The sequence below is a fragment of the Macaca thibetana genome, chromosome 13, assembly GCF_024542745.1.
Source record: "Macaca thibetana thibetana isolate TM-01 chromosome 13, ASM2454274v1, whole genome shotgun sequence".
NCBI lineage: Eukaryota > Metazoa > Chordata > Mammalia > Primates > Cercopithecidae > Macaca > Macaca thibetana.
This window is the reverse complement of record NC_065590.1, coordinates 60,682,056-60,700,722: the sequence shown is the minus strand read 5'-3', so window position 1 is coordinate 60,700,722 and position 18,667 is coordinate 60,682,056. Positions and strand designations below refer to the sequence as shown.

At 40.5% G+C, this 18,667-nt stretch overlaps 1 long non-coding RNA gene across 1 annotated transcript; it reads left to right on the top strand.

Moving 5' to 3' along the window:
- The first annotated feature begins 252 nt into the window (after window positions 1-252).
- LOC126934181 (uncharacterized) lies at window positions 253-14,116 on the top strand. The gene is made up of 3 exons (XR_007718863.1): window positions 253-1,527; window positions 13,582-13,661; window positions 13,847-14,116. It is a non-coding gene; the product is annotated as an uncharacterized LOC126934181 (long non-coding RNA).
- Window positions 14,117-18,667: the final 4,551 nt, after the last annotated feature.

Here is an 18,667-nt window from a genome sequence, read left to right as displayed (position 1 = left end):
TGTTTCACTAGTTTTAGCCATATATAAAACCACAGCTTTTACATATCTTTCAATTTTGTAGTTATATAGCTCTGTCATGGTAGGAGAAAGTCAACGGTTTCTTAATTTATGGCTTTAAATATATATATTTTTATATATAGTATGATATATATGTACTCCTTCATCAATACTCTTGCCCTAGACTCTACATATTTTAGGGCAAGCCTTTATACTAGAGAAGATAAATATCGTCAAAAGATAGTTATTTAAAAAGACTAATAAAATTGATAAATCTTGATGAGACTGTTCAAATAAAAAAAGAAAACTCAAATATCGATATTATGAATAAAAACAGGGGCATTGTTACAGACCCAACAGACATTGATATCTCATGATTATGTCATAATTATATCTCATAAGAGATATTCTGCATAACTTAAAACAAATAAATTTTAAAATTTGGATGAAATAGACAAATTTGTTTAAAAATAAAATTCACCAAAACTGCCAAAAGAAATAGAAAATCTAAACAGTATTATAATTTCAAAAAATTTAATATATAAACCTTCCCACAAAGAAGTTCTTGGCCCAGATGCTCATAAGTAAACTTTACCCAAGACTTCATGAAGATATTTTGTCAGTCTTACATAAACTTTCCATAAAACCAAAAGAGACAGCAAGCTTCAAAACTGATTTTATAAGATTGGTATTATCTTGATATCAAAACCTGACTAGTACATTTTAAGGAAGTAAAATTACAGACCAATCTTACTGATGAACATAAATGAGAATTTCCTATACAAATGAACGAACGAATGTGAACATTAATGAATGCATGGGCTTATTTCCTGGTTTTTCATAGACCTAGGACAGAAATCCACTCAGCCTGACAAAGTAAGGATTTCAATACCAGTCTTGGCTCATACCCTCAAGAACCCCTGGATGCTAAAATGGCTCAAAGAGCTAACAAAGTCTGGACAAACCAACATGCCTGGTTTAATTAGTCTGTAGGAAGTCCAGGTATCGGTATTTCTTAAAAGCCTTCCAGAGTTCGGGCAGAGATCACAGTGAGACGCTGAGCTCCGCGGCTAGCTACCCTGGGGCCCTCCAACCCTGGGCCAACGAGTGAGTTGGGGGAGCCCCGGGACAGACTGGGGCCCCTACCCTGCAGACAACCCAGAGCCCTTGCTGTGGCTCCCACTGGCCACACCCAGGCCTTGAAGGAGCATCGATCATATTCCTCAACCTACCTCTGTGACCTGATGGTGGCGGCAGCCTCTCCCAGACGACCCCGCCGACTGCTGGATCTCCAGAGGAGACCCCTGCCAAGCCGTCCGGATGCAGAGCCTTTGAGTGGCAGCTGCCGTGGCTGGCCGGAAGCATGGCAGCGACAGGGAGGTCGCTAGGGTGTGGAGGGGCGGGTCTACGGAGGCCTCCTTAGGCCACAGAGCCACGTAGAGGGTAGACCTGCAGTGACCGCTCAGTCCCAGTTGAACGAGACCTACTGAGTCCTGAGGACAACCGACAGAGGCGTTAACGGCACAGAAGGTGAGCCAAGTCCTGGAGGAGGGTGAGTAGAAGGATGAGTGGCCATCGCGGGTTGGTGATCGTTCTACCAGACCTCTATGTCGCAAGAGAAATGGTAGGATGACAGGGCACAGCTGGCCCGCTGGACATGCCCACCACCCTTTGGGAAGGTTTATTGACCGTTTATAGAAAGCTTGTGTGTATATAACATGAAAAAGTTGCTCTCAACTTCCCTCCAACCTTTTAAAAGAAAACATTTCCACATCTAGGCTTTCTAGATGTGAAGAGGTTGCCGACGAATGACAGTGAGAAAATCACACATCTTGTAAATTCTCATTTGTTTAAAAAGAAATCATAGGTCGGGCGCGGTGGCTCACGCCTGTAATCCCAGCACTTTGGGAGGCAAGGCGGGCAGATCACGAGGTCAGATGGAAACCAGTCTGACCAATATGGTGAAACCCCGTCTCTACTAAAAATACAAAAATTAGCCGGGAGTGGTAGTGGGCGTCTGTAATCCCACCTACTCGGGAGGCTGAGGCAGGAGAATCGCGTGAACCCAGGAGGCGGATGTAGAGGTTGCAGTGAGCGGAGATTGCGCCATTGCACTCCAGCCTGGGTGGCAGAGCAAGACTCCGTATCAAAAAAAAGAAAAAAAATTACAAAAATAAATGTCTTCTGGAGGTGACTTTGAAATGGATAGATCACCTCTGGAAGCAAAGCTTCCATGTTTGTTCAGTGAGTTAAAGGACATAGAACAGAAGACCTGAGAAGGAAGTTCTAGGCCAGTCTGGTCATATCTGAAGAGATTTTCATGTTCTAATCTAACCGTGGTTTTGTGTACATTTTATTAATGCTCACTACTGTATATAAGTTGACTAACGTAAAACAATCCCTTTATAAATGTCCTTTTGTTTGTTTATAGGAAGTCCTGTCTTCTGGGATTGAGTTTGGTAATCCACCCCTTGGAGCTAGACACAGTAGTATACTTAGTCACTGGGATGGTGGGAGAGGGAGAAGAGGGAGAAGAGGAAGGATGAAGGAAAGGTCTCTTTGCTAGTATCTCCATATCTAGAAGATGGTTTAAAATCATAACCGTAGATCTATATGAGCATTTTCAGTAAAGTGCCTGTGTTTGTTGTGGACAAGTCTTATTATTTTGCAACATCTGAGCTTTATGAAAGTCCTGGGGTGACAATGTATGTTAAAAAGTAGAGCTAGTGAATTAGGCAATTTATTAATTTTTTTTGTTATAATTGATGGAAAAGATGCATCTTGGACATGGAATCGTTAAACCACGTCTGAGCAGTGTATGTCAGAACTTGTTCATTAGGTTGGCAGCAGAGGGGCAGAATGAAGTATAAAGGGAGAGATGTATGCAAATGTGTCCATGTTTACATTTTGACACTAGCCATTGATATATGTGCAACTCTTTTGGCTGTACTATAGGAATACAGTAAGTAATTTGATGGAAACATACCTTCTTGCTAATATTTTAATGGTATAGATATAAATTATCTTAGAAACATTATACATAGTGTATTCTGCTGCTTTATGTTTCATTTTAAATTGAGCATTAAGAAAATACAGTGTTTTAATCAGAACTCTGCTAATGCTTTTGTCTAGAGGCATGTTATCATTTGGGCCTTCTATGAAATTTTAGTCCTAAGAAAGGGAGGATTATATTTTTTCTAGCAGATGGAGTTGGTGTAATGTGTTGCTGGTTATCAGAATACTCATATAGCTTTAAGATTTTGAATTGGTAAATATTCATGATGTGTGAAAAGGCATGATACATAACATATGATCTCAAGTCCATAAAATTGGATGTTGTATCTACACAAATAGGACTTAGAAGGACATGTGAAACTAAATTGCTTGTGATTGTGGATGACTTTGTTCTTTGCTTCTAGTGGTTTTCAGTTTCCTATAATGCACACATTAGCTTTTAAAAAGTGAAGGTTATTTTTAAAAATCTGTAAAAAAAAAAAAAAAAAATTCCAGGTGACTCTAAAGCATAAGGTTGAGAGCCACTGGGGTAAGTTACTGACCCTGGTTATGTAGCTAGTATTTATTCTAAGTGCAATGGGAAGGCATTATAGGGGTCAAGGAGAGGTGTGACATAATCTAATTTACTGTTTAAGGCTGAGGCCTTAAACAGTACCATGGAGGTACCAAACTGCACCATGGAGGGTGACAGCAGAAGCAAGGTACCAGTTAGGAGCCGACTGGGGAGAGTAAAGGGAATCAGGACATATGTCAGGCATAGGGCTGCCCAGTCATGCTGACAACAGAAGTCCTGGGAGTGAAGGACAGAGAAGAATCCCTAGAATCTGGGAATCTTTAGCAGTACCAGACATGGAGCTCCTGTAATTTCACGCGTCAGACAGTCATCTCTGCCACCCCTTCCTCTGGCAACTCCCACAGCCTGCAGCAGGGCAGGCACCTGGTAGAGGCATATACAGATGGCTAGAATGCAACAGCCTCTCTGGCGCAATAAACCTCCAGGCTCTGTGGAAGCCCAGGTCTCCTGTGTGACTCTGATAAATTCCTTCCCCTCTCCGGCCTTTGTATAACAGAAATTATATTTTCCACTGCCTGCCTTACGGGCAGAGGTATTTTGAATATCCAGGACAGCAATGCATAATGACAGTTAATAACAGTTGTTTTCAAGAACAACCACCTTGCAAGGTAGAGATGTTCAAACACTCTTACAAACATCAGAGCTGAGAGATAAAGTAACTACCTGAGGCCAATTTGCTATCAGTGCTTATGTGGGGTTTTGATCCAGGCCAGTTTGACTTCAAATTCTAGATTCCTTTCACCACATGATGCTGAAATTGCAACATATTAGATGATGCACTGGCAAGATGGCAGGAAAACTATTACATTCTTTCATTGTTCCTGATACCAAGATTGGTGGGATTCTTTTGAAAAGCAAATTAGTAATGAGTGTCAAAATCTACAAAAGTGTTTCTACCTCTTGATCATATTGAATTTATTCTCAAGACAGCAATTCTGAATTATAAAAAGGTGTATATACCTAGAACTTTTAGTTCTGCATCATTTGTAAAAGCAATAAATTTGAAGTAATTTAAATTGGGGACTTGTTTAAAAAAAAAAAAAAACTATGGTGTCAAATCAAAGGAGTACTATACAGTAATGCTTCTCTGTGAAGGATGACTTGGCCCCGCAAGAGACATTTGACAATGTCTGAAAACATTTTTGGTTGTCCCAGCCTGGGGGGAGGGTGAGTTCTATTGGCACTTGATGAGGAGTGACCAAGGATACTGCAGTGTATAGGACAGTCTCCCCAAATGTCAATAATGCTGAGATTGAAAAACCCTATTATACAGACATTAAATATGATGAATGAAGATTTTATAATTTAATAGAGAAAAAGTAGAGTTCCAAATTTGGGGCACACCATGATTACAACCATGGAAAACCTTATCTTGCACATGAAGAAACAGCAGATGAAAACACAGGAAACTGCAAAAATATACATTGATGGAAGTAGAGATAAGTCTTATTCTTTGAAAAGTTTTATTTAATGATGTTATTTTTTACTCTTAGCAAAATTTGGGAAAAAAAATTGAAATACAACTTGCTATAGATATCCATTGTCGTCGTTGTTAGCCAGATGAAACATTGTACACAGCACATTTTTGTGCTCAATTGATTCTCTGAAAGGAAAGAAGGAATTTTGTTTGTTTTGCAAAAGTTATGTGAACATATCCAGATCAAAAGTGGTATTTTTAGAAAGCCATGCAACTGTCATATCCATTATGTTGGTCAAGACTCCTTCTGGTGCAAGGAACACAGATCAAACTAGAACTAGCTTACACAAGAAAAGACATATTGGTTCATGTGACTGGGGGGAAAATGTCTGACATCAAGTCATATGGACCCGAGAGCAGAAACAGTGCTATCTGCTGCTTGGTATGCCCTGTGCCTTTGCTCTCTTTCCCTCTCAGACTACCCACTACATTCGTTCTCCGAGTGTGGCCCTCATCCTCTATTGCATACTGCTTTCTCACTGGGAACAGAGGAGACACAAATGTTTTGATGGAGCACATGCTCTAGTACATTCCTGGTAAAAGATACATGGGAGGTAAAATTCTGAGACCCTGCATTTCTAGAATTTGTTGGCCTCCCAAAGTGCTGGAATTAAAGCTGTGAGCCACTGCCCAGAGTTTTTTTATGATATAACTCTCCTCATCTCAGAGTTAATAAATAATCATCTAAGACCTACTGAGGGCTCTTTTTCTATAGGATCACAGTGGAAAACTGTAAGAGTGGTACTGGGAGGGAGCACTAGTTTGAGAAGAGAAATGATGGTGGGACCTGGGCATTTGCAGTCAACAAGAAAAGCTGAAAGAAATGCAAACATTCATTCAAAAGCTGCCTAAATTATCTAAGTTTCCATTTCCTCATTACAAAATAGGGCTCAAATGGGACTAGAATAGACCTAAAATGTGTCATAAAATTTCTGTACCTGGAACTGAACATTCATTGCCTCATGTAATGCACTAAGCAGAGCCAGGCAACTAGAAATCGTCTGTAGTAAATGTTTCCATTGTTCCCAACTCTTGGCTCCCTTTCTTGAGAGATGATTGCAAGATACTCATGACCAAGTGACTTGAGTATGTTCCTGTAAGTAGGGTATGCTTCCCTGCCCATGTCAGACTCAGCCACGAGACTCAGTGGAGCCAATACGACGTAAATGGAAATGACAGAGAAAAGCATGAGGGACAATGCAAGTTTTTTCCAGTTCTCTTACAATTTCCCTTGGTCATCACTTGTCTTGAATCTGGGCTTCTCCTTCAGCTAGGTCCCAGATGAGAAGACACAGAACAGGGCCCCAGCTAATCTAGAGTATTCATGAAACAGAAACAAATCTGTTTGTTGAGCCACTGAAGTATGAGGGTTACTTGTCACCACAGCAAAGCTGATTAATACCGAGTCCCACATACAGTTAATAAGGAAAAGCAGGAGGAATAGGAAGATGATAGTGTAGAGCAACAGGAGGAGGGGGCAAGAAAGAGGGAAAGGAGAAAGATGATGAAGAGGAAGAGAAGGAGACTTTTAGTAACTATTGCTGCTTAGAATCATGTTAGCGTCTGTGAAAAATAAAAGACCAAGGCTAGGATATGTATGTTCCCATTTAGATGATTAAAATCTAGTTGGAGAGGAACCACAAATAAAATGTCCTAGTCACAGGGATAGCAGAATTTAAGGGCTAAGCATGCTCCAGACCAAAGGCTGCAGAAATTCTAGCTATAGAGGGTAACTGTTAGAGGGGTAGAGAGAACTGAAAGGACTGGAACTGAGCATTGAAGGACGCATATACCACTTGAATGTTCAAAAAGAGGGGAGGTCACTGTAGGCTGAGCACAGAGCACAGAGCACAGAGGGCGGGGGAGTCGGGGAAGCCAAGGGGAGAGGCCACAGCCAAAGATATTCTTGGCTTGAGGATGCCATGACTTCTGAGAGTCATCCCAAGAACCTCTACCTCTTTGTCAGAAATCTATCAAGACCGAAGGCCCACCTGTCTTTTTGGTGGATGAAATAAAGTTAATCAATTGGAGACCTGCACATGTGAGCTGAGCCGGAGATGCATGAGACTGCCATGCAAGGGGAGAGGGGTGCTCAGAGCAGCTGCTAGTTCCCCCAGATGTACAGCTAACTGGGCTGTGGAGTCTTGACAGAGGTCGTGTTTGGCTTTCTGACCCCAATCACCCACAAAGTCTGACTGGATTTCTGGAGACTAAGTACAGAATTTCCATTTCTGGAACACCTCTGTAATTTCCTTAAAAAACCAAACTTCGTGGTTTGAGCATATTGCATGTGACCAGTTAGGGTTAGAAGAGGGTTTTGCAGAGCTGAGATGCAAACAGATACTGACCTTTGTTCTCTCAGGCAAATACTCCCCTCTTTGCTCTCTCCTCTGGAATTTCCCATAAACTGTGCTGACCTTCACCAAGGGACAGTAGGCTCTTAAAAATTCTGCCTTGCCCTAACTTGTTCATAAAGGAATTCATGGCAGCTGCAGATCTCCTTGAAGTTCAATTATAGTTTTGTTTCAATGAGAAAATTAGGCCAAAGGAAAAATAAAGTGGGCAAAAGAGATAAAACAAGGCATAAGACACAATACTAAGGAGAGGGTGGACCACAAATGTTACAGCGTGCTTCCTGTGGCAAATCCACAGAGGGAAATATTGATTACAAGTTTTCTGGTTTCTAAAAGATAACAGCAGATGCCAAGTTTTCCTGTTATTGAAACCAGGGAGAATTTTCCCCCACCCCAATGTAGTAGGTTGGAATGACTTCCACCTTCCGTAATGACCCTCAGTGAATACAATAGCAGGTTTCAGTTCCTCAGTGTAGACTAACAACAAACGTCAAAGTTCCCAAAGTTCCGTTAATCAAATGAACTATTTGAAAGACCTAGGCAATTCAGTCCAGTCTGCCACCATCTGATGGTACCTCTTGACCCAAGGATAGCATGTAGCATATGGAAAAAGAAATGAACGGCTTATCCTTCAAGCAATCTTCTATGAACAATTATTTCTTTTTTAAAAAATGAGCTTCTGATAAGAATAGAGCTGCAGAGTTTGAAGTTATACTATCAGGCAAAAACTGGAGATTCACACAATGTATTGTTCTTGTCAAAGGAAGACTGGATATGCTTTGGCCATAAGCCAAGTAGAGGGTGGGGGCTAATGTCTTCTTTTGCCAGTTTAAGGAGTCTGATCAGGATTGGAGCCAGCATGAAAATTCACTGAACCTCCACCAAGAAGGGGGCCAACAAGAGCAGCGATGATTCCCACAGGAGCTAGTTATGCATCTATTCCAACCTGTGGCAAAGTTCCAAATGCTGTATGTCATAGAGATCACCCTCTAGCATGTTAGCCTAGAAAATGTTCAAAGTAGCTATTACCAATTGCCCACTAAGACCACAAAACATTTAATAAAGCACCCAGGACATTCGAATCCTAATACCAGTTCACAGCTAAAAAATATTGTATGGCCTAACCAAAATGAGCTACACATGATTACCTTCATAAGTCATAAAATGAGAGTGCTATTGTGAGAAAGAAGGGGGAAGACTGCACTGATGTTTTTAAAAGGTTTGGATATCACTATGAATTGTTATCATTGAAAATAGTTACTCATCCCCACAAAGTCTTCTGATGATGTGAAAAGAAAGTTCTAAGGAATTCTCATTTGTTTTTTCCCTTCTTGCCCCACTGTCTATAGCTCACTCAGCTTACCCATTGAACCCTGAGGGTCTGTTTCCCTTTTTCCTTCCCACACAAACATCACAGTAATAGTCTGGCCTTCCCAACCCACCACTGGAAACTTCAGCTGAACTGGTCATATATCAGTCAACTCTAGAAGACCAGCTCTGATCCCAAGAAACTGTGACATTGCCTCCATTGGAAGTTACAACCTTCACCTGCCAACCTGGACTCATCCCATAGGCAAGTGAAGGAACATTTCTCCTCTTATTCATCTCAAGCAACAAATCTGGGACAAAATTCAAATTAGCCTTAAGGTCCTTAAGTGGGAAGGATTAGTCTTATAAATTAGTTTATAAATTCCCCCATGACACATAATAGAGTACTGCATACACTAAAGGAGCTTAACAATAGTTGCTACCATTTGTCAAACACTTTCTTTATTCCAGGAGCTGTACCTGAAGCTCTACATAATTGTTTCATGCATACATTTTGTCATTCATTCTAACTCTCCTAGAAAGGTATTATCCCCATTTTTAAGATGGAGAAATGGAGGCTCTGGCAAATGCATTGACTCATCTAAGACAATACAGCTAGTAAGTAGCAGAGTAAACTTTGATCCAAAGACTGAACGGTGACAAAACCTAAACTCTTTCTACTCTATAGGCTGCCTCCCTATAAACATTTCATTCCTCCAGTGACCACTGTATCAATGATGGAAGTCATAGGTGGGTCAATGACTTCCGAATATATCACATAAACTACTTAACAAAGTCCAGCAACAGTATGGATCTTGAAGTAGTGAATACCATCACAGAAACGTCTTTCTGTCTGAGATATTATAGATAGGATCACTACTCTGATTGAAAAACTGGACTAGATGATCTCAATATCTAAAATAAAAAAGCAAAGACTGGAGTCATATTCTGATCAACAAGGCCAAAGTTAAATTCCAGGTTCCTTTCATTTCAGAAAATGCCCATTAAGTGCCTCATATATGAGATAGTATGTTTCAGAAGACAGAGACAAAAGAAAAGACACAGTTACCAGTGTGGGAGAATTATTATTATTTAAGCTAGATATTGAAGAGAAATAAGCTTTTAGAAAATTGGGGTAGAAAAAAATGGAAAGTTATACCTAGTAGCAGATGAAGGGAATAGGGGTATTCAAACACAGGAAGGTGAGAAACTATAGAAAAAGTTTAGAGAAATAAAGGTACTTCACAGAATGTAGTGGAAGGGAAGCACTGAAAGGTAAATTGAAGCCAGGCTATAGAGGGCTTTGAATGACTAAAAAATCTGGATTTTAGTTGATTGCATTGGAAACCACTGAGACTTTAGAACAAGAGAGTGGTTTGTTCATGGCTGTGGCTTAAGTAGATCAATCTGAATCTTCAATAAAATATTAACAAATAGAATCCAATGATGTATAAAAAGAATTATACACCATAACCAAGTGGAATTTATCCCAGGTATGCAAGGCTGGTTCAACATTTGAAAAATCAGTGTAATCCAAGGCATCAATAAGCGAAAGAAAAAAAAAGTCCTATGATGATATCAATTGATTAAAAAAAAAAAAAAAAAGCAGTTGACAAAATCCAACGCCCATTCATGATAAAACTCTCAGCAAATTAGAAATAGAGGGAAACATCATCAACTTCATGAAGAACATCCTCAAAGAACCTACAGCTAATATCATATTTAATAGTGAGACACTGGATGTTTTCTCCTAAGATCAGGAATAAGGCAAGGATGTTCAATCTCATCACTGTTTTTCAACATAGTACTGGAAGTCCTACCTACTGCAATAAGATAAGGAAATAAAGGGTATACAAATAGGAAGGGAAGAAATGAAACTACTTTATTCACAGATGTAATGTAAATAGATCAATATGGCACCAAGTATAGGATAGTGTGTGGAACTAATAATTCCTTAAGCTCATGCTGGTGTAGAGACCTGCCAGAGCCCACATTAAAAAAATGAAAAACAAACCAACAAGTAAACAAAGCCAAACTCCCAATTTAAATAGCAACCTTGAGCTGAGTTGATGTGGATGCTGAGGCACCTGGGTAGAATGTACAGAATTGTGCTAGATGTCAGGGATCTATCTGTTGTGTTTAGGGCAATTTGATTGCACTCTTCCCACTCCTCAGTCACCCCAAATATTGATTTCTCTTCTGGGTATACGAGGGGGACATGACATGATAGCTGAAGTTGTGTAGTAGTAAGCTGCTTTATAATGGCAATGTATTGATTTTATCTTCTTCCTTGTCTTCTGGAAGGCTCAGCCCAAGCAACTAACACAACACTAGAAACAAAAATGGCCATAATACAATCTGACGTTTCCATATTTCCTTGATGGTTTCCAAGTGAATTTGCCCTTCAATAGCCTTCAAACTAAAGCAGAAAGTTTCAGAGCAATTCAATTGATGAGAATGTAGTCGAGTGCCAATAATGTGTAAAACCCAATAGAGAATAAAAGGAAGTTTAGACAAGTATAGTGTGGGGAAAGAGAAAAAGCAGAAGATTTAGAGTCAGGTGAAGCAATCTGAGTTTTGAGTCTTGCATCATTACCTTCAGTTGTGTGACAAGCAAGTCTCTTAAGCTCTGAGCTCTCAACTTTCTTACTTTTGCAATGAGAATGATAATACTAACCTGAATGCTGTGGGGATGAAATCAGAAAATGCACATGAACTTGGTTGGCTGCAAATGGCTAAAGAGATGTTCAGTTTGTTTATCCAATTGGTTAAGGCCAGTTGGCAAAGTCTACACATGAAAGCATTAAATATCCAAAGGAGATGAAGAGTACAGGAAGTATAAAGAGCAGAGGAAGAAGTCTGTGGGCTGGAATGAACAACAAAGGCATCCCAAAAGATTTGAGACTCCAGCCAAATCTTAAAGGATTCAGAGAATTCAGAAAGAGGAGGCAGGGAAGAGAGTCACTGTCATAATGGAGGCACTCAAAAATAGTTATTAAATGAGTGAGTGAATGAAAGCATACAGAAACAAAAGAACAAATTCGAATACCTAAGAAATAGTCCAGAGGCAGTATGTAGACCAGAGTATAAAATTAAAGATAGTCCTTGATGTTGCAGAAATTTTGTTTAAATGAGTTTTCTACGAGTGCCCATATGAACACTAAGGTATTTTCTAAAGATGGGCATTTCTGTTCCAGTAATCTTAGATCACATTGTAGAAATCACACTGTGGCTGGTTTGACCCCTGTACTGTACTGTGCTATCTCTTTGACCTATCTATGACCTGCACATTTTGGTGAATACATTTCCTGTAGCCCCAGTGGGACAAGATAGCTCTTGCACCTCCTGACATATTTAGACACGTATTATCTTAACGGCCACTGTTCTTTCTTTATAACCACCATATCACCTAGATTGTTAAAGTCAGCTTCCTTCACAAACCACAGTGTAAAAGATTCTCATGGGAAAAAAAAAAAAAAGGTGCCAAGGTATCTTATGACTTTGGTGCTTGTGTTTTCAAAAGCAAGCTTTCAGGTAAGAATAGTAAAAGGGACTTAGGAGTAGGAGTTTCAGGGGAAATGCAGAGGGAGAGACAGAGCAGGCAGAAGAGGGGAGCAGCAGAAATTGATAGAAACAACCACACAGATCTGGACTCCAACTTAGGACCCTGTCATTAAATCTCTCTGTGATCTTGGGCAGGTTGTGGCGTCAGAAAGTTGATAGATGTGCGATCTCTAAGAATCTTGCCGGATGTTCTAGGACTGCAAGTAAAAGAGACGCTATTTTCTTTGCTAGGAAAAGGCAAGTCAAGCCCAACTCTTCTGGGGCTCTATTCTCCTCCTCCCACCCCACCCCAGTAACCCAGAGAAGCAGCTGGCCCCATCATTCAGAAGGCAATGGATAAATTTGGGTTGAATCAGTAGGTCTATTTTTTTTTTTTTCTGTTATTTTCACTCTCCCAAGCTTAAGTGGAATTTCTCAAGTTCTAACCCCAGAAACATCATTATGAGCACCACACTTTAAGCCAGACATTGACAAACCAGACTTCGTCCAGAGAAGACTAGCCAGAATGGCAAAGGTTTGAGAATTTTGTCTAATGAGAAATAAATTAGAAAATAAGATGTTCAGGCTAGGCAGGAACAGGCTTGGGAGAAGCCCAGCCTCGGCTATAAGCAGCTGAAGCATGGGCAGAGAAAAATCAGTATGTTTGGTGTTACTCCACAGGCAGAAGGAGGGCCACCAGAGGAAGCTCCAGAACAGCAGATGACACTGCCACTAGAAAAACTTGCCCACAATTAGAGCAACCAACGTAGCTCATGGGGCAGTGACCTCCCTGTCTCAGGAAAGGTTCTAGGTCAACAGGCTCCATGCCCATCTGCCAGGAGACCTCAGAAAGTAGACAGTCAGCAGGACAAGGGATCGAAGTATCCTTTCCAAGGCCAAGATTCTAGGATTCCACCTCAGAGTGGACTGTGAAACTTGGCAAACGTTGGTCATTTTACTTTCTAACTGTTTTGTTGCAACTTGCCTAAGTTATTGTAAACTGAATCCCGTGATGTGTGACTGTATGTTACTGCTTTTCCGTGGATCTTCAAGGGAGCAGGGACATCAAAACCTTGGGTTTAAAGTTCCCGTAGTTTCTGTCTCCTCTCCCAAGCAGAAGTCCCACCAGTGTGATCAGGAATAAAATACTTCAGGCATGACGTGATCATTATTCCAAAGTTCTGTGAAGCCCATTACTGGCTTTGCAAAGTGAAAAGTGCAACTTTGGATTTTTCTGATCAGAGTATTATAGAGAGGAGCCCACCCTTCTCTTACTATACAGAGAAGAGTAAAACACAGTCACCTTTCCATAGCATCTGAGTGGACCTAACACAGGGCAGTGAAAGTGACGCAGAACCATCTTCAAAGCCTCCAGAAGCACACGTGACCTCAGGTGAGACATCCAGGAGGCGGGGAACAACTCACAGTGGCCCGTTTTAACGGTTTCAAGTTTCTTTGCCCACTTTCTGAGTCCCTTAAATCCTGGCTTTTCTTCCTTAAATTGTTCCCTAATTTGTACCCACAACATTTCTCTTCAAGAAATCATTAAATTTAACATGAAAATACTGTTTCTAATAGGAAATGAACAGAAACAACCTAGCTCTCCGAAGAGGAGTATTTTATCCAACTCTGAACTGCTCACACATTATGCAACTGTGAACAAGGCTCATTTAAAAATCCATGAAGCTTCTTATGTTTTCACCACAAAATATATTAAGTATTGAGGTGCTGGATATGCTGACTAGTTTAATTATTCCACATTGTATTCATAAATCATAACATCATCTTATTCCCCATAAAATTATACAATTATAAATTGTCAACTTGCAATTAAAACAATAAAATCCAGCCTGATGTGGTGGCTCACATTTCTAATCCTAGCATTTCGGGAGGCCGACGTGGGAGCATTGCTTGAGGCCAGACATTTGAGACCAGCCTGGGCAACATAGCGAGACTCCATCTCTACAAAAAAATAAATAATTAGCCAGGCCTGGTGGCATGCACCTGTAGTCCCAGCTATGTGGGAGGCTGAGGTAGGTGAAGCACTTGAGCTTAGGAGGTCAAGGCTACAGTGAGCTGAGATTGCGCCACTGCACTCCAGCCTGGGTGACAGAGCAAGACTCTGTCTCAAATAAATAAGTAGATAATCAATCCATGAAGCTACTATATAAAAATGCCAAGGTGAAAATGGAAAGAGAACTATGCATATTATAGGGTTGTGACCCCATAAGATATGCGTACATGTGTACAAATACATAAAAGGAAAAACATTTTAAAGACAAATAGTTAAAACAATATTAGGGGAAACTTATTTGAAGGACACCTTCCCTTTCTCCCCATAGACATCTATTTTAAATTTCCATTAAATTCTTAAAATTGTTTGCATAGCAAGTAATAATTTAAACAAATATTTGATTACTTCTGCATTACGTTTTTTTTTTTTTTTTTTTTTTGGCCAGCATTACCTTTTAGAAGCTGGTTTCCTTCCCCCAGAACACACTCATGTGTAAACTGGGGATGGTTTGGTTCATCTGATTTTTATTTGAAGTTGCCACAGCCTGTTCACTCTGAAGGTTACATACATGGGAGAAACTTCATAATAAAATGACAGTCAGCCTACTGCTTCATTTTCTTAGCCAAGAAAGGATCTAAACCCTTCACATAACAGGAAGGGGCATGCCAGCCCAGGTACTTAAACCAACATTAGCATTCACCAAAAAATACTGGTGCACCGCACCCCCACTCTCGCAGTGCTGTGAGCTTAGGCTTCCTTTGGGATATAGCTAGTGTTCTGTTTCCTATTCAGACCTTCACATCCAGCAGACCCTGCACCCCAGTTCTGCGCCTGGAATGGGACTCCCAATTGCCATGTGCCCAGCTGAGTTCCAGTTAGAGTAAAGCTCCCTAGACCCCATCCCTGTCTTCTGGTGTCCACGATTCTAACAAGCAGGCACATGGCCATAGGCGGCCTTCAAGACAGCACTCCTCCTCAACAGTGTTCCTAAGTTATTGTCCCCCTAACTCACCCCACAATATGACTGTTGGTAACACCTTTAAGGAAACCTAAAGAACTTTTACCAATGACCTCAATATTGCAGATCAAGGCCAGGGCATACCTCCCTCTCCCCGACCTCCCTGGAGAAAACGGTGCCTAGAAATACACGTGCAGGGGCCCCAGGCTGTGCACATCCCCCGCAGGCCCGATGCCACCTGTTTGGTGTTCCCAAAAGCTTTTTCCAGATGGAGCCACAAAGGCCTTTCTAGTCCCTTAAATCCTAAACCTTAAACATCAACTTTAATTCACCTGGTTTATACATCGTATCAATTTTACGAGAGTTGTTGAACATTTTGTTATATGAAAAAAGCCACCTCGTGTTGGCCTAATAGACCATCCAGACTAATACTGGCCCTCTGATACCTGTCCCAGCTCTACTCAGCCTAAGATTGGTCCTTCCCCAAACTCCCACCCACACTGGTTCTGCCTCTGCACATGTCTGCTTCCTGTGGGTCACTCTCTGAGCAGCAGCCCTAAGTCTCTGATTTGTCTCTAATTAGCCTTGCTGTCTCCCCTTTACTAAACTGAAAGCTCCTTTTGGGAGGGCCTGGGTCAAGGACCAGAGAAACAGGCACTGGATAGGGGCACATAGCAGGTACTCACCAGGGACTTGTGGAATGAAACTGGAACAGAGACATTACCAAACACTCCGAAAGCCCTGAATAGTCTAATAGGAATGTCATCCCTGAACTCACATGGAACACCCAATTCAAGTAATTTGCAGTGTCTTCCAATTACTGGCTTCTGAAATGTGGCTGGTAGGCATAGTCCCCTCTGCCAGATCTTCTATGCATATCTGAAATATTTTACAAGTCCTCTAACCACAGAGGAATGTTGAAAGTTGAAAATATTATATAGCACATGTTGGCTCTGCCTCTGCCCTCCAGTTACCCACAGCTCCTGGGCACCTACTGCCAGTTGAGCCCACATAATCCCAGAGGCACACACTTCCTGAAGGCCACTTTCATGTCTCCCCAGCTCATCCCAGTGTCTCCAGGTCTCCTGCTGCTTTAATAGCCAACGACCCCTTGCGTCTCCTTTCGGGCCTCTTCCTCCAACCATGGCCATGTTTTCTTGCTTACATATTTCTGAGCAAAAGAGGTAAGAACTCGTCCCAGCCTCCCTCCACATTCCAACAAATGACCATATAGAACTGAGGAGACCCTTAAGGTGATTTTCCCCTAATTAAAGTGGGACAGACTAAGATGTCCTAAATTCAAGTTGTTCAAGATTCTGGGGGAAACTGCCCCATGTGCATTACACTACAGGCTCATCCCTCAGCTCTGAACCCCTTCCTGGGTGCAGAAGTGGGGATGGAGACCCAGGGAAGCGTGGGGCCTCCCAGTCACTCAGGTGACTCTGGCTCCACCCTTGTCATGTGCCTTGAAGGGCCCCCCACAATGCGGGCACTCACAGCAGCCCACTCCCATCTTTGCAAATATCTGGGAAGCACGTATTTCTAAACAAAGGAAATCCGGAGAGTCAGGCTTGAATATCTCCAGACGGACACTCATTCCTTGGAAACCTCCTCTCTGCACCTCAGCCTGAAAGGACAACTTTTCCCCTCAAGAACTTAGCATTCCTGAAAAGAAGTTTTCTTCAGAAACTTGAAAGCTATTTCAGTTGCAGAAAAGTATGTCCGAAGTTTTCTGCATGTGAATACACAAACATGAAGGTACACACTCATTTGAAAAACTGGGAGGAAAGGCAGCCCAAAGAAAATCTGCATATTGTTAAAAATGTAAATCAAGGCCATCATGATGGCTCATGACTGTAATTCCAGCACTTTGGAAGGCTAAGGTGGAAGGATTGCTTGAGGCCAGAAGTTCAAGGTCAGCCTAGGCAACATAGCAAGACACCATCCCTACAAAAAAAAGACGAAACTTCACCAGGCATGGTGGCATGCGCTAGTAGTCCCAGCTATGTGGGAGGATCGCTTGTGCCCAGGAATTCATGGCTACAGTGAGCTATGATTGTGCCATTGCACTCAAGCCTGGGTGACAGAGCAAGACCTTGTCTATTAAAAAAAAAATGTAATTCCAATTTCTTCAGGTCTACTTAATATTCAAATTCAGTCTACTTAATATTTGGTGGCATGTATCTTTCAACAAGTTTGTCGCATTCTTCTAAATTGCCAAATTTACTGACATAAATTTGTTTATAATATTCCTTATTATCCCCTTAATAGTGATATCACCTCTCTCATACCTGATACTGATTATAAGTTTGGCAAGAGGTTTATCATTTTTCTTGACCTCTCACAACCAGCTTTTGATTTTTTCTATTTATTGGTTCTATGTATTTTTTTCCCACAAATTTTCACTGTGATCTTTGTAATTTCCATTCTTCTCACATTTTTGGGTTTTATTTGCTCTTTTTATTCTGCTTTTTTAAGGTGAAAGCTGAAGTCATGATTGGAGATCTTTTCTAATACAGTCATCTTTCATGCTGTAAATTTTCCCCTAAGTACAGCTTTAGCTGCAAAGCAAATCCTATATTATCATTTTCTGTTTTAAGTACTTTCTAATATATTTTTTCTTTGACCTATGTATTATTTAAAAGTGTATTATATAGTTTCCAAATATATATATATTTTTGAAGATTTTCCAGATCTCTTTATGGATTTTTAACTTAATTCCATTGTGGTCAGAGAACATACTTTGTAGGACTTGAATCCACCTAAATATATTGAGACTTGTTTTATGGCCCAGAATGTGTTCTGTCTTCATAAATTTTCTACATGAACTTGATAAAAATGTGCATTCAGTTGTTGTTGGGTGGAATGACCTATAAAGTATCAATTTGGTCAAGTTGGTTTATACTGTTGTCCAAGTCTTCTATATTCTTACTGGTTTTCTATTTGTTTGGATTCTTCTATTCCTCCTTGAAGTTCTATCAGTTTTTGCCTCATATATTTCAAAGTGCTGTTATTAGATACATAAATGTTTAGGAATGTTGTCTTCTTGATGAATTGACTCCATTACTATGAAATGACTATCTCTGGTAATATTCATTATTCTCAAATCTATGTTTGACAATATTAGTCCTAAAGTTGGTATATTTTTTTCATCCTTTTAAACCCATTCATATCTTTATATTTAAAATATTTATATCAGTCTTTAAATATGCAGATTACATATTTGTGGTTAAAATGGGTTTCTTGTGGGCAGTATGTAGTTAGTTGAGTTTTCTGTTTTTATGCAATGTGACAATATCTGTCTTTTTATTTGGGAGCTTACACCATTTCTACTTAATGTGATTATTGATATGATTGAGTTTAAAGCTACTGTCATGATATTTTCTATTCATCCCATCTGTTTTTTCTGTCTTCTTTTGGATTATTT